This window comes from Rhinolophus hipposideros (assembly GCF_964194185.1).
Source record: "Rhinolophus hipposideros genome assembly, chromosome: 11".
NCBI lineage: Eukaryota > Metazoa > Chordata > Mammalia > Chiroptera > Rhinolophidae > Rhinolophus > Rhinolophus hipposideros.
Window position 1 is genome coordinate 4,730,133 of NC_138057.1, and position 15,697 is coordinate 4,745,829.

Below are 15,697 nucleotides of genomic sequence, written 5' to 3' on the forward strand. Positions count from 1 at the left end.
CCCTTATCCCCACCCTCTATCCCATCTAACAACCCTCAGTTTTTCCTCTGTCTCTGAGACTGTTTCTGATTAGTTCATTCATTTATTCTTTTCTTTAGATTCCACTTATAAGTGAGATCATATGGTATTTGTGTTTCTCAGTCTGACTTATTTCACTTAACATAATGTTCTCTAGGTCCATCCATGTTGTTGCAAATGGTAAGATTTCTTTTTTTTCTTTATGGCTGCGTAATACTCCATTATATAAATGTACCACAGTTTCTTTCTTTTTTTTTTTTTTTATAATTGAGTACAGTGTTCCAAATTTATTACTTAGTACAGAACATAGCAGGTACTAAATTGAACTGAAGAATAAAACTAAAGGAGGTATCATAGGAAAATCAAGTGGAATCTTGTAAAAGTAAAGACTCTGCCTTTCATATAAATTGTTTAGTAGACGGCATTTGACGAGGACTGTGGAAGAAAACGGCAAAGCCTTTTTACTTTAAACATGGTTGCATTCACTGACATGCTTCAACCTGGTGGTAAATCAGCTTGGAAATCTTTCACATAAAGAGATGTCACTATAAATTAGCTTTTACATTTTATCTTAAGTAGTATCATCATAAAATATATATATATTTTATTTATTTATTAGTTTCAGGTGTACAAGACAAGGTAATACTTAGACGTTCATCATTTATATCCCTCACACTGTGAACCCTCCTCCTCCCATCCACTATCCCTCCGACCTCACACTGAACCATCACATTATATATATAAAATTATAGTTGGCATTCTTTAATGTTTAGCTTCTGGTGTACAATGCCATGATCAGGTATCCACAGTATCCCTGAGGTGGTCTCCCAAATAGGACGCATGTCCATCGGATACCCAACAAAATCTTTACAACATTATTGAATACCTTCCCCAAATTAATTTTCAAAAAAACCCTGAGGCCATCTTGTGGTTACCAGCTGCTTCCAAATCCCTTCACCTTTCCCCTTATCCCCAACCCCCTCCCACACACCCATCTAACCACTCTCGGTTTTTTCTCTGCGTCCCCAAAACTGTCTCTGATTAGTTCATTCGCATAGTCTTTTCTTTAGATTCCATATATAAGTGAGATCATATGGTACTTGTCTTTCTCTTTCTGACTTATTTCACTTAACATAATGTTCTCTAGATCCATCCATGTTGCTGCAAATGATAAGATTTCTTTCTTCTTTATGGCTGCGCAATACTCCATTGTATAAATGTACCACAGCTTCTTAATCCAGGCATCTACCGACGGGCATTTCGGTTGTTTCCATGTCTTGGCTATTGTGTAAAGTGCTGCAATAAACATAGGAGTGCATACAGATTTTTGAATTGGAGTTTTGGATTTCTCTGGATAGATACCTAGGAGTGGAATTGCTGGGTCATAGGGTAGTTCCATTTTCAGATTCCTGAGATACCTCCATACTGTTTTCCATAGCGTCTGCACCAATCTGCAATCCCACCAACAGTGCACTAGTGTTCCCTTTTCTCCACATCCGCGCCGGCACTTGTTGTTTGTTGATTTCTAAAGAGGACATGCAGATGGCAGACATATGACAAACTGTTCAACCTCACTAATTATTACAGAAATGCAAATAAAAACCCCAATTAGATGCCACCTCATCCCAGGTATTCTTTACCCCCCGTCAGACCAGCCCTTACAGATGCTAGGAGCAATATTCCTTCCTACTGAGCTTGTCTTCTCACTTTTACTTTTGGGATCTGACTTTGTTCTACTTTTAGACTCTTTATGCAATGATTACGAATATTGCCAGCAACTCAAACGTACCTTAATGGTAAGCCTTAACCTGCTGGCCTCTGAGTTTGTTCCAGGCTCCTGCCCCTGAGTTCAATCAGTTCTCCTGCTTAGATCAGAGTGAGCATCTGAACTTCCGGGATTAACTGCTCTCCCAAAGTGAAGAAAGCCAGTGGCTGCCCTCTCACCTACAGAGGGTAAGACCAGAATGGGCCAACTCTATCCAAGCCATCAGTGCCTGAAAAACCCTCTAGGCCCACAGATGACGGGCCAGGCCATACAGTAAGCTGTGAGTGAAGGTAGCATTCCCTGTTGTGTGGTCCAGGCCCAGGTGGGCAGTAGGGCAGAAGAGACCCATAGCATCTTCTTCCAGGCTTTTGAAACTCTGGGGGAGAAGGTCAAAGTGCTGAGCAGTGCCTGAAGCTTTGAGGTTCGTGGCTGAATTCAGCCGGGGATGAGCCTTCTGTAAAGTCATGGCCCAGCTGCCAGTAAGGCGGTGGATCAGGGGCAGAAGTCCCGGCTGAGGAGGAGACCAAGATCTGCTCAAATTGCTGGAGGACCTCCTGACGTCCATCATTGTCTTTGTGCCTTCATTCAATACAAATTTGTTCAATAGAAATTATGGTGCCAGTTCAGTCACTATCGTCTCTAGCCTTGGGCAGGTGATGTGACCCCTTGTCTTGCTAACAAGTGACAGGGATGGTCGCGTAGTGCAGCTTCTCGCAGCCCTTGGAGCAAGGTGGGGACCCTGGTGTGTCCTGGGCTGGCCTCCTTCAGCCTGAGCTGTGCATTATGGGGCTTTAGTTCTAGGGTTGTTCCATGGCTAAGAAAATGTTTGGGGAAAGCAATGCCACACAATCCTGAAAGAACCTTCCAGATCTTATTTCAAATTCCTGACGCTGTGTTCTGCTGGCCACCAGGGGGCGTGGGAGGCACATACTTCCACCCTGTCCAGGGGATGGTACATAGCGGATGAGCACCCGGCTTCCCCTGGGCCTAGAGTCCCAGCCAGGCCTGCAGGAGAGCCACTGCTCATGCTGTGGCTGTTTGCTCTGTGTTCATGGATTTTTACAAAGGTATCAGGTTAGCTTGGATGGATGAATTTGTCCTCCCTGGGTGGTTGTCCTGGGCACGGGCCTCTTGCTCCATGAGTGCATTTAGGGTGGACTCTGGTCACAGAGGACGCTACTGAAGCATACAGCTTTGGGGAAATACTGAGTGTGGTGGTTCCAGCCTTTCTCCCTTAGCAGCTGAATTAGAACTTTCTCCATTTCTCTGAGCAGTGACTTGTCTTGGAGGCCTCACAGAGGTGGGCACATAGGACCAGCTGGCCTCAGAGAGGGTTTCCGCGCTGAGAGTGCTCCATTTGGAGACACTACGTTCTATCCAGCTGCAGAGCTCCTAAAAGGCCATCTTAAAGGTGGATTTGTTGCTTATTACACTTTCCAGATGATTTGGACAAAAAGTTACAAACTCTCCCCTGCCAGAAGATTGGAGTTCTGAAGGGCTGATCCAGCTGCCCTTTGTCTGGGAGGAAATTGAGGCTTACATGGGATGCGTCTGTGTGTGGTCCAAGCAGGCCTTCAGCTCAGTTCTCCTTTCCTCTGCTCCCTGGATAACTGGGCCCCTGGACCCCCTCCAAACCTGACCACATCCTCGTGATGCTCATGTGCACAACTTCCTTTTTCCACTGCTGGGCACTCTCAGGGCTCAGTAGGGTAGAGAACCCAGACTGTGAAGCAAAACCCAGGCACCCGATGTCCCTTCTGACAGATGTCTGTGCTAGACTTTGTCAACCTTGATGGAAGAAACATCCAAAATTGATCGGAGGGGAAGTAGGGTGTGGGGAACTCAACGACTTACTTGGTTCCTCTTGTGCGCTTCAAACCTCAAATCTGTACTTTTTGCTCCAAAACTGACATCCTGAGGCTGACTGGCCACCTCCCACCCCTATCCCCACCATCCCCTGTGGACACTGCTGACCACACATCCTCCAAAACCAAGTGCATTTCCGTCCCCACCTGGAGAAGAGATACACTTTCATTAAGCTGCTGTGGGACCTTGGGGATCTCTGCCTTAAAAAGGTAACACATTTTTAGCAATAATGGTTTACAAAAATCAAACCAAAATAGAAATTCCTTACTATGAACATTTCCAGAGACCCCAAAATGGCCTTGTTTGAAGATCAGGAGATGTTGCCTTCTCACCTTTGTGAAATTTTACCCCATCTCCCCAGCTGCTTCCCCTGAAAGCCTCATCCCACCCAACACTATCAATTTGAATAGTTAGTCTATTATTTTTTAAAAGTAGACTTCATTTTTTTTTTTTTTACCAAAGTTTTACATTCACAGTAAAATTTAGAGGAAGGTACAGAGATTTCCCCCATAGCCCCTGCTTCCACTCATGCACAGCTTCTGCCACTATCACCACCCCCACCAGAGGGTACCTTTGTTACATATGATGAACCTACACTGATACGTCATCATCACCCAGAATCCATAGTTTACATTAGGATCACTCTTGGTGTTGGACATTCTGTGCGTTTGGAAAAATGTATAATGACATGAAGCCACCATCATTGTATTGTACAAAATAGTTTCACGGCCGTAAGAATTATCCTCTGTGCTCGCCTGTTCTTACACTTACCCTGGAAACCACTGATCTTTTACTTCTCCATAGTTTTGCCTTTTCCAGAATGTTCTATAATTGGAATCATACAGGAAAATCAAACTTTTCAGGCTGGCTTATTTCACTTAGTAATGTGCATTTAAGTTTCCTCCATGCTTTTCATGGCTTCATAGCTCATTTATTTTTAGCACTGAATAACATTCCAATATGTGGATGGACTGCAGTTTACTTGTCCATTCACCTACTGAAGGACATCTTTGTTGCTTCCAAGTTTTGGCAATTATGACTGAAGCTGCTGTAAACATCTGTGTGCATGTTTTTATGAGGATGTAAATTTTAAATTCCTTTGGGTAAACAGCAAGGAGCACAATTACTACATCATATGATAAGAGTATATTTAGTTTTGTATAAAACCACCAAAACTGTCTTCTAAAGTGGCTGCACCATTTTGCATTCCCACCAGCAATGAATAAGAGTTCCTTTTGCTCCATATCCTCACTACATAGCGTTTGTGTTGGCAGTGTGTAGTGGTATCTCATTGCTTTACTTTGCATTTACCTAATGACACATCATGTGGAGCACCTTTTCATATACTTATTTGCTATCTTTGTATCTTCCTTGATGAGTCGTCTGTTAAGGTCTTTGCCGCCCTCCCTTTTTTTTTTTTTTAAATCTGGTTGTTTTTCTTATTGTTGGTTCTAAGAATTCTTTGTTTTTTTGGATAACAGTTCTTTACCAAATGTGTCCTTTGCAGATATTTTCTCCGAGTCTGTGGCTTGTCTTTTCATTTTCTTGACTGGGTCATTTACAGAGCAGATTTTTTTTTATTTTAATGAAGTCCAGCCTATTAATTATTTTATAGATTATGTCCTTGATGTCGTAGAAATCTAGATTTTTTCCTATGTTATCTTGCAGAAGTTTGATAGTTTTGCATTTTATATTTAGGTCTATCATCTATTTTGAGTTATTTTTTGTGAAGAGTGTAAGGTCTCTGTCTATATTCTTTTTTCTTTTCCCTTCCTTCCTTCCTTCCTTCCTTCCTTCCTTCCTTCCTTCCTTCCTTCCTTCCTTCCTTCCTTCCTTCCTTCCTTCCTTCCTTCCTTCCTTCCTTCCTTCCTTCCTTCCTTTTTTTTTTGTGTGCAGTTGTTCTAGCACCAAGAAAAAACAACCTTTCCTTCATTGTATTGTCTTTGCTCCTTTGTCAAAGATCAGTTGACTATATTTATGAGGGGCTATTTCTGGGCTCTATATTTTGTTTCATTGATCTATTCATCTGTTCTTTTCCCAATACTACCTTGTCTTGATTACTGTGGCTTTATTAAGTCTTAATGGCAGGTAGTATCAGTCCTCCAACTTTGTTCTTCTCCTTCAATACTAAAGTGGTTACTATGGGTCTTTACCTCTCCGTATAAACTTTAGAATCATTTTGTCAATACACACAAAATAACTTGCTGAGATTTTTATTGGGATTGCATAGAATCTATAGATCAATTTTGGAAGAACTGACATCTTGACAATATTGAGTCTTTCTATGCATATCTCTCCACTTACTTATTCTTTGATTTTTCATCAGAATTTTTTGATTGTCCTCATATAATTGTTCATATATTTTGTTAGATTTATATCTAAGTATTTCATTTTGGAGGTACTAATATAAAGGGTATTATGTTTTTAATTTCAAATTCCACTTGTTCATTGATCATATATAGGAAAGTAATTGACTTTTATGTATTAACCTTGGATCCTACAACCTTGCTACAATCACATATTAGTACTAAGAGATTTTTTTGTCAATTCTTTTGGATATTCTTTATAGTCACATAACCTGTGAACAAAGATAGTTTTATTTCTTCATTCTCAATCAGCATACCTTTCATTTCTTTTTCTTCTCTTACTGCATTAGCTAGGAATTCCAATTTGATGTTGAAAACAAGTAGCAAGATGGGACGTCTTGCCTTGTTTCATATCATTATTTATTTATTTATTTATTTATTTATTTATTTATTTATTTATTTATTCATTTATTATATTTCTTGGGGTGACAATTGTTAGTAAAATACATAGATTTCAGGTGTACAATTCAGCATTACATCATCTATAAATCCCATTGTGTGTTCACCACCCAAAGTCAGTTCTCCTTCCATCACCAAATATTTCATCCCCCTTACCCTCATCTCCCTCCCCCCAAACCTCTTACCCTCTGGTAACCAAAACTATTGTCTGCGTCTATGAGTTTTTGTTTCTCATTTGTTTGTCTTGTTATTTTGTTGTTTTGGGTTTACATACCACATATCAGTGAAATCGTATTGTTCTCTGCTTTTTCTGTCTGACTTATTTCGCTTAGCATTATACTCTCAAGATCCATCCATGTTGTCACAAATGTTCCTATATCATCTTTTCTTACTGCCGAATAGTATTCCATAGTGTATATATACCACAACTTCTTTATCCATTCACCTATCGAAGGACATTTTGGGTGTTTCCATGTCTTGGCCACCGTAAACAAAGCTGCAATGAACATTGGAGCGCACATGTCTTTATGGATAAATGTTATCAGATTTTTGGGGTAGATACCCAGGAGAGGGATTGCTGGGTCATATGGTAATTCTATTTGTAATTTTTTGAGGAACCTCCACACTGCCTTCCATAGTGGCTGCACCAGTCTGCATTCCCACCAACAGTGTATGAGGGTTCCTTTTTCTCCACAGCCTCTCCAACACTTGTTACTATTTGTCTTGTTCATGATAGCCATTCTGACTTGGGTGAGGTGATATCTCATTGTGGTTTTTATTTGCATTTCTCTCATGGTTAGTGATGTTGACCATTTTTTATATGTCTATTTGTCATTTGTATGTTCTCTTTGGAGAAATGTCTCTTCAGGTCCTCTGCCCATTTTTCAATTGGGTTGTTTGTTTTTTTGTTGTAGAGTTTCATGAGTTCCTTGTATATTTTGGATATTAGCCCATTATCGAAGGCACTGTTTGCAAAAATCTTCTCCCATTCAGTCAGTTGCCTCTTTATTTTGTCGATGGTTTCTTTTGTTGTGCAGAAGCTTTTAAGTTTCATATAGTCCCATTCGTTTATTTTAGCTTTTACTTCCCTTGCCTTCGGAGTCAAATTCATAAAATGCTCTTTGAACCCAAGGTCCATAAGTTTAGTTCCTATGTTTTCTTCTATGCAGTTTATTGTTTCAGGTCTTCTGCTTAAGTCTTTGATCCATTTTGAATTAATTTTGGTACATGGTGACAGATAGAAGTCCAGTTTCATTCTTTTATACGTGGCTATCTAATTCTCCCAGCACCATTTATTGAAGAAGCTGTCTTTACTCCAATGTGTGTTTTTTACTTCTTTGACAAAAATTGTCTGTACATATTTATGTGGTTTTATTTCTGGGTTCTCAATTCTATTCCATTGGTCTATGTGTCTGTTTTTCTGCCAATACCATGCTGTTTTGATTTTTGTAGCCCTGCAGTACAAGCTAAAGTCAGGGAGTGCGATACCTCCAGTATTGCTCTTTTTTCTTAAGATTGCTTTGGCTATTTGGGGTCTTTTGTGGTTCCAGACAAATCTGATGATTTTTTTGTTCTATTTCTTTAAAAAATGCCATTGGGATTTTGATGGGGATTGCATTATATCTGTATATGGCTTTGGGTAATATGGCCATTTTAACTATGTTGATTCTTCCAATCGATGAGCATAGAATATCTTCCCATTTCTTTGTGTCTTCTTCAATTTCTTTTAAAAATGTCTTATCGTTTTCAGCATATAAGTCTTTCACATCCTTGGTTAAGTTTATTCCTAGGTATTTTATTCTTTTTCTGCAATTGCAAAAGGAATTGTTTTTTGTATTTCTTTTTCTGAGATTTCATTCTTAGTATATAGGAATGCAATGGACTTTCGTACATTGATTTTGTAGCCAGCAACTTTACTGTACTCGTTGATTGTTTCTAACAGCTTTTGGTGGAGTCTTTAGGGTTTTCTATGTATAGCATCATGTCATCTACAAAGGGTGACAATTTAACTTCTTCATTCCCAATTTGGATGCCTTATATTTCTTTCTCTTGCCTGATCGCTCTGGCAAGGACTACCAACACTATGTTGAAAAGCAAAGGTGATAGGGGACAGCCCTGTCGTGTTTCTGAAGTTAGAGCAAAGGGCTTCAGTTTTTCACCATTAATTATGAGATTAGCTGAGGGTTTGTCATATATGGCATTTATTATGTTAAGGTATTTTCCTTCTATACCTATTTTATTAATTGTTTTAATCATAAATGGATGTTGTATCTTGTCAAATGCTTTTTCTCATCAGTTGATATGATCATATGATTTTTGTCCTTTATTTTGTTTATGTGATGTATCACATTGATGGATTTGCGGATGTTGAACCATCCTTGTGCCCCGGGGATGAACCCCACTTGGTCATGATGAATAATCTTTCTAATGCATTGTTGTATTCGATTTGCTAGATTTTGTTTAGAATTTTTGCATCAGTATTCATCAAAGATATTGGTCTGTAGTTTTCTTTTTTTGTGTTGTCCTTACCAGGTTTTGGTATTAGGGTAATGTTGGCCTCTAAAACGAGTTAGGGAGTACTGTCTCTTCTTCAATTTTTTGGAAGAGTTTGAGCAGGATTGGTATGAGATCCTGTTTGAAGGTTTGGTAGAATTCACTAGTGAAGCCATCTGGTCCCGGACTTTTGCTTTTGGGAAGGTTTTGGATGACTGATTCAATTTTGTTACTGGTGATCGGTCTGTTTAGATTTTTCAGTTTTTCATGGTTCAGCCTAGGATGGCTATATGTTTCTAAGAACTTGTCGTTTTCTTCTAGGTTATTGAATTTGATGGCATATTGTCCTTCATAGTATTCTTGGATTATCCTTTGTATTTCTGTGTCGTCCGTGATAACTTCCCCTTTTTCATTTCTGATTCTGTTAATTAGTGTCTTCTATCTTTTTATCTTGGTGAGTCTAGCCAAGGGTTTGTCAATTTTGTTAATCTTTCAAAGAACCAGCTCTTTTTCACATTAATTTTTTCTATTGTCTTTTTGTTCTCTATTTCGTTTAGCTCTGCTCTGATTTTTGTTATTTCCTTTCTTCTGCTGACCTTGGGTTTCATTTGTTCTTCTTTTTCTAGTTCTTTAAGTTGTAACATGAAGTTATTTATTTGGGATTTTTCTTGTTTCTTGAGATAGACCTGTAATGATATAAATTTCCCTCTTAAAACAGCTTTTGCTGCATCCCCAAAATTTTGGTAGGATGTATTTTCATTGTTATTTGTTTCTATGTATCTTTTGATCTCTTCCCTAATTTATTCTTTGACCTGGTAATTCTTTAAAAGTATGTTGTTTAATCTCCTTGTATTTGTGTTATTTCCTGCTTTCTTTTTGCAGTTGATATCTAATTTCAAAGCCTTGTGATCAGAGAATATGCTTGGTATGATTTCAATCTTCTTAAATTCGCTGAGGCTGATTTTATGACCTAATATGTGGTCTATCCTTGAGAATGTTCCATGTACACTAGAAAAAAATGTATAGTCTGATGTTTTAGGATGATGTGCTCTGTATATGACAATTATGTCCATTTCATCTAATGTGTCATTTAGGGCTGCTATTTCGTTATTTATTTTCTGTTTGGATGATCTATACATAGCTGTCAATGATGTATTTAAGTCTCCTAGTATAATTGTGTTTTGGTCAATTTCTCCCTTTAGTTGTGTTAGTAGTTGCTTGATATATTGCGGTGCTCCCTGATTGGGGGCATAAATATTGATGACTGTTATGTCTTCTTGTTGTATAGTCCCCTTTACCATTATGAAATGTCCATCTTTGTCTCTTGTTACCTTTTTCACCCTGAAGTCTGTTTCATCTGATATCAATATAGCTACACCTGATTTTCTCTGGATACCATTTGCTTGGAGTGTCAATTTCCACACTTGCACTTTGAGTCTGTGCTTGTCCTTGTAGCTGAGATGTGTCTCTTGGAGACAACATATGGGTGATTTAGTTTTTTGATCCAATCTACTACTCTGTGCCTTTTTATTGGTGAGTTCATTTACATTTAGTTTTATTGGTGAGTCCATTTACATTTAGGGTGATTATTGATATGTGAGGATTTCCTAGTTTTCTGGTAAGACTGTGTCTCCATTGTTTCTTTGCCTTTTTGTTGTTGTCTATTATTTCTGTGTGGTGGTATTCTAAGATGTTTCCCTTTGTTTCTTCTTTTATTACAGTACATATTTCAGTTCTGGATTTTTTTTTTGAGTGGTTACCCTTAAGTTTATGTAAAAGAAAGTTTGATATTTAGAGTATTCCATTTTCTTCAGCACGCTTACTTTCTCCATTCCCATATTCCGGTTCAGGCCTTTACTCTCCCCCTTTTTATGTTTTGGTTGCCACAAATTGTCCCTGTTGATGGTGGTCGAATAGCCTCCTGTAGTATTTCTTGTAGTGCAGTTGTGTATTAGAAAATTCCCTCAGCTTTTGTATGTCTGGAAAGGTCTTTATTCCTCCTTCATATCTAAAGGATATCTTTGCTGGATATATTATTCTTGGCTCATAATTTCTCTCTTTCAATAGTTTGAATATTTGGTTCCACTCCCTCCTGGCTTGTAGAGTTTCTGCTGAAAAATCTGATGATAATCTAATAGGCTTTCCTTTGTAGATTACCGTCTTCTTTTCCCTGGCTGCATTGAGAATTCTTTCTTCGTCATTGATTTCAGACAGCTTCATTACAATGTGCCTTGGAGAAGGCCTGTTGGGATTGAGGTAATTAGGTGTTCTATTTGCTTCTTGGATTAGAAGATTCAGTTCTTTCCACAAGTTTGGGAAGTTCTCATCGACGATTTGTTTGAATATATTCTCTGTTCCCTTGTCTCTTTCTTCTCCTTGGTATGCCCGTTATTCTTACGTTGCTCTTTCTGATGCAGTCAGAAAGTTGTTGTAGAGTTCTTTCATTTCTTTTAAGTCTCAAGTCTCTTTCTTCTTCCATCTGTGTAATTTCCAGGTTTCTATCTTCGATGTCACTGATTCTTTTCTCCATCTGGTCAACTCTACTACCTAAGCTGGCTATTTCATTCTTAATTTCTTCTATTGAGTTCTGAATCTCCAGAAATTCCATTTGGTTCCTTTTTAAAATTTCAATCTCTTTCGTAAAATGTTCATGTTGTTCTTTGATTGTGTTTCTGAGTTCATTAAACTGCCTTTCCGTGTTTTCTTGCATCTCATTGAGTTTTTTCAGAACTGCAATCTTGAATTATCTGTCATTTAAGTCACATATTTCCATATCTTTAAGTTCCTTTCTGGAGAGTTTTCACTTTCTTTCTGAGCTGTTGTTGCCTTGGTTATTCATGGCAATTACTGATTTATTATTTCTCTTCCTAGACATCTACAGGAGTGGTTTCTGCAACAGGTTGATAGGAAGAGTTCTTTCTTTTGTTTTCCAGTACTTGTTGGTAGAATGTTTTATTTTCTCTCCAACTTCAGCCTTTTTTTTTCTCTCTCACCCTGTAGTGTTATGTTTTCTCGGCACTATTCTAGCTTCTCACATGAGGGGATTCCTTGGGAGACAGGCTTCTCGTGTGTTAATAGTTCACCTGGGTATCGGTGAGAGCTTTTGAAGTTCCCAAGCTCTTTCTGCACCAGATTCAGAGCCCGTGTGTTTAAGCAGTTCTGTTTACTCCTGATGGGATCTGTCCAGATAGGTGGGAACAGGAGTCGGGTGAGTTGTGAGAGGTGGCCCAGAACAATGGCGGCACCCACCACCACAGCCAGTCCTGCTGCCACAGCTCTCTCCCCTTTGCCGGAATTAGTTTGGCTGCGAATGTTTTTCTGCTGTCCACAGTTCTCAGAACAGCAAACATTCTGTTCTTTGATCTGACACTGCTACTGTTCCACTTCTAGCACCGGGCGGGGGGGTGGGGGGTGGGGCGGGGCGAGCTCTGGGAGGATTGGGAGGGGGCGGTTAGTCTCAGTGCCTAAGGCTTCTGTTCTCTGTTAGGCAGTGAGGGCTGAAACCACTGTTTTCAGCCTTCTTCCCTCAGTCTTCTCTCCGAGGTCTCTGCCATGAGCATGGTGTTCAGCTGTGTGTTATGCTCTCTTCTCAGCCCTGTGGGCCATAAACGAAGCCCTAGCATTCCGAGTTCTTCCCTCTTCCACAATTGTGGTCGTTCCAGGATGCAGCGAGCTTGGAGCACTGAACTAGGTCTGCATCTCTGCACTTATATCTTCCCTCCTCCCCCGCTCGGCAATTCGCCCACCTTTAGGTGAATTCAGTAGTGGACCTCTTCATCTTGCCTTTCTGCTGTGCAGGGAGTTTTTCATGGAGTTGGAGTTGTTTGATTAGTTGTAAATTCCAGGGGAGATTTACAGAGGCTCACCTCACGCCGCCATTTTGATGACCTAATTCCGCCTTGTTTCAGATCTTAGTGGGAAAGCTTCAAGTTTCTCATCAAGCAGGATGCTAGCAGTAGAATATTGTAGACATCCTTAATCAAGTGGGGGAATTCCCCTCTATTCCCAGTTCGTTGACAGTTTTTATCATGAATTAATATTGAATTTTATCACATACTTTTTCTGTATCTATTGACATGATCATGTGATTTTTTTTTTGGTCTTTAGTCTGTTGATGTGATGGACTACATCAATTTTCAAATGTTGAACTACTCTCACATATTCAGGATAAAGCTATTTGGTCATGTATAATTCTTTGTATAATTGGATTCAATTTGCTAATATTTTCTTGACGGTTTTTGCATTTACATTCATAAGAGATGTTGCCCTACAGTTTTCTTTTCTTATTTATGTCTGCTTTTGATATTGGGTAATATTGGCCTCACAGAATGAGTTAGGAAGTATTCCTGCTTATATCTTTTAAATGAGATTGTAGAGACTTGGTACATTTTCTTATTTAAATGTTTGGTAGAATTCACCAGTGAAGCAATCTGGTCCTAGTGTTTTCTGTGTTAGAGAATTATTGATTATTGATACAATGTCTTTAATAGATATGGGCTTATTCAGATTGTCTATTTCTTCTTGTCAGAATTTGGCAGATTGTTTTTTTCAAGGAAGTGGTCCATTTATTTGGAGTTATCAAATTTGTGGGCATAGAGTTGTTTATAATCCTTTATTATACTTTTAATGTCCATAAGATCTATAGTGATGACCTTTTATTCATTTCTGATATTAGTAATTTGTGTCCTCTCTTTTTTTTTTCTTTGTTTGGCCTGGTTAGAGGCTTATTGATTTTATTTATCTTTTCAAAGAACTAGCTTTAGGGATCATTGATTTTTTTTCTATTGAGTTCCCATTTCAATTTTATTGATTTCTGCTCTAATTTTTATTATTTCGTTCCTTCTACTTATTTTGGAGTTAATTTGCTCTCCTTTTAATTTCCTAGGGTAGAAGCTTAGATTATTGATTTCATATCTTTCTTCTTTTCCAATATTTGCATGTTTTAGTCTAGTCTCCTATAGACTGACCAGAACAAAGGATTTTATCTTTAGGTTTATTTCCTTTTTACTACGCAGAGCCTCACAGAGTTGTCTGAAGTAACATTCCATGTGTCATAGCTATAGCAGAATTCTTTCAGATATCTGGAGAAGTTTTTCCTAGGTTTGTCTGGGTTGCTGGGTATTTTAATCAGCTATTGGCATTTCCAGCACATGGCTGGTGGGTCCATACAGTAAGTTCTATGGGCTGCAAATTCTCTGGGCAGAAGCCAGACCTGAGTTGCAATGGGTATTTATGGGAATGAAGTGAACTGGCCTATTTCTTTAGGCAGTAAAAATATATGACTTCTTCTGTGTGCCTTTGTTTATGTGTGTGTTTATTTTGGCCAGTCTATATACTCCCAGAACACTGATCAGTGGTCCTCAGTTTGGGTAGCATGTTGGAATCATGGAAAAAGCATAAAATACACTGGTACCTGGGCCCCATCTTGAGCTCCTGATGGAGTATGTCTGGGTGTGGGGTTACTAAAGCTCTTCAGGTGATTCTAACATGAGCTCAGGTTGAGACCACTGACCCACACGCTTTCCTGTCATAAAACCTCCTTCACCTACCCCTACTGTCCTAAACTTAAATGAGTGTTAATCATTAAGAAGTAGGAATAAGGAGTTAATGTCAAGGCAAGCTTAGTGCCCCAGCTTCTAAGGAGGAAACCTGCCTGCATTATCCAGGAGGTCTTTCTGGGTTGTGAATTCTAAGGAGCTCCAGGAGGATTAAACAACCTCAATGGAAAAATGTCAGAAAGTCTTATAAAAAGTTTCCTTTCTGAATGTGTCCTTCAGATTACATCCTTACTGAGGCTTAATGCCCAAGAGTCAGGGGACCTTGTGGCCTGGGAGGTCTCTTCCTCTCTGGTGATCGGGGGGAAGAGGGGCCCATCTCAGAATTGGATCCATCCTAATTTTAAAGTTTGTGCTGTTGCCTTTGGCCACTAACTGGTAGAGGCCAGAACAGATAGCCTGGTAGGAATTTTTGATATGCACACCTGGAGCATAGATTTGGGGTGGAAGTGAGATCTGGGGCTGATGGAGAGGGAGAGACAAAAATGGTTACAGTAGGGAAGGGGAAGAATTTGGGGAAATGACAATATTAGGACAAGTAAGTGAGTAGAAGAATAGACATGCCCTTGTAGTCCCTGAGGGAGGGATGGGAGAGCTGGTTGCCCCAAAGTAGGGATGGCTTCCAACAAGGAGGCTGGAAAGAGAGGTCTGTGCATCCCAGACCCATCATGAAGGTCATCCAAGGGCTTGGAAGGTGAACAGCTGTAGCAAGGTGCTTGCTCCCTGTCCCACTTCCCACTACCTCTCAAAGGAGCAGGCCCCAGGGAGCTGTGTTCAGAGCACGCTGGGAGATTGCCCCTGGCCAAGCCTCATACTGCCTTCTTCAAATATGGTCTACACGAGGAGTGTGCTGGTTCATTGGGGGTGGGGTAGGGAGGGAGGGTGCCTCCAGAGACTGCCAGTGGGAGGGCCTGCGGGTAGGAGGGGCATGGGAGCCTGTAGACCCCAGTGGATAGTGCAGGACAGCTAGACAGAGGTTTCTGGGATGGATCCTATGAGGGCAGGAGGGAAACAGGAGAGAGCAGGGGAGCCCATCATGGCCCCTGGTTGCTAAAGGTGGGGGAGGCTGTGGTTAAGTCCTGGCGGTGGACAGATGAGCAGACTGAATTGACTGTCCAGCAACAATGACCAGGGACTTTACAGACACCATCTCTGAAAGCATGGGGAGCTCCCAGGTCCCCAGGAAATGCCTCTCCAGTTCAGATGGTCTGGCCGACACTAAGCAAGACGTGTTC

The 15,697-nt window shown here is 39.9% G+C and overlaps 1 protein-coding gene across 2 annotated transcripts in view; it reads left to right on the forward strand.

Annotated features, from left to right (window-relative positions):
* Positions 1 to 15,697, forward strand: part of SHC3 (SHC adaptor protein 3) — a 185,490-nt gene that overhangs the window by 162,195 nt on the left and 7,598 nt on the right. The gene's annotated exons all lie outside the window — the stretch shown is intronic.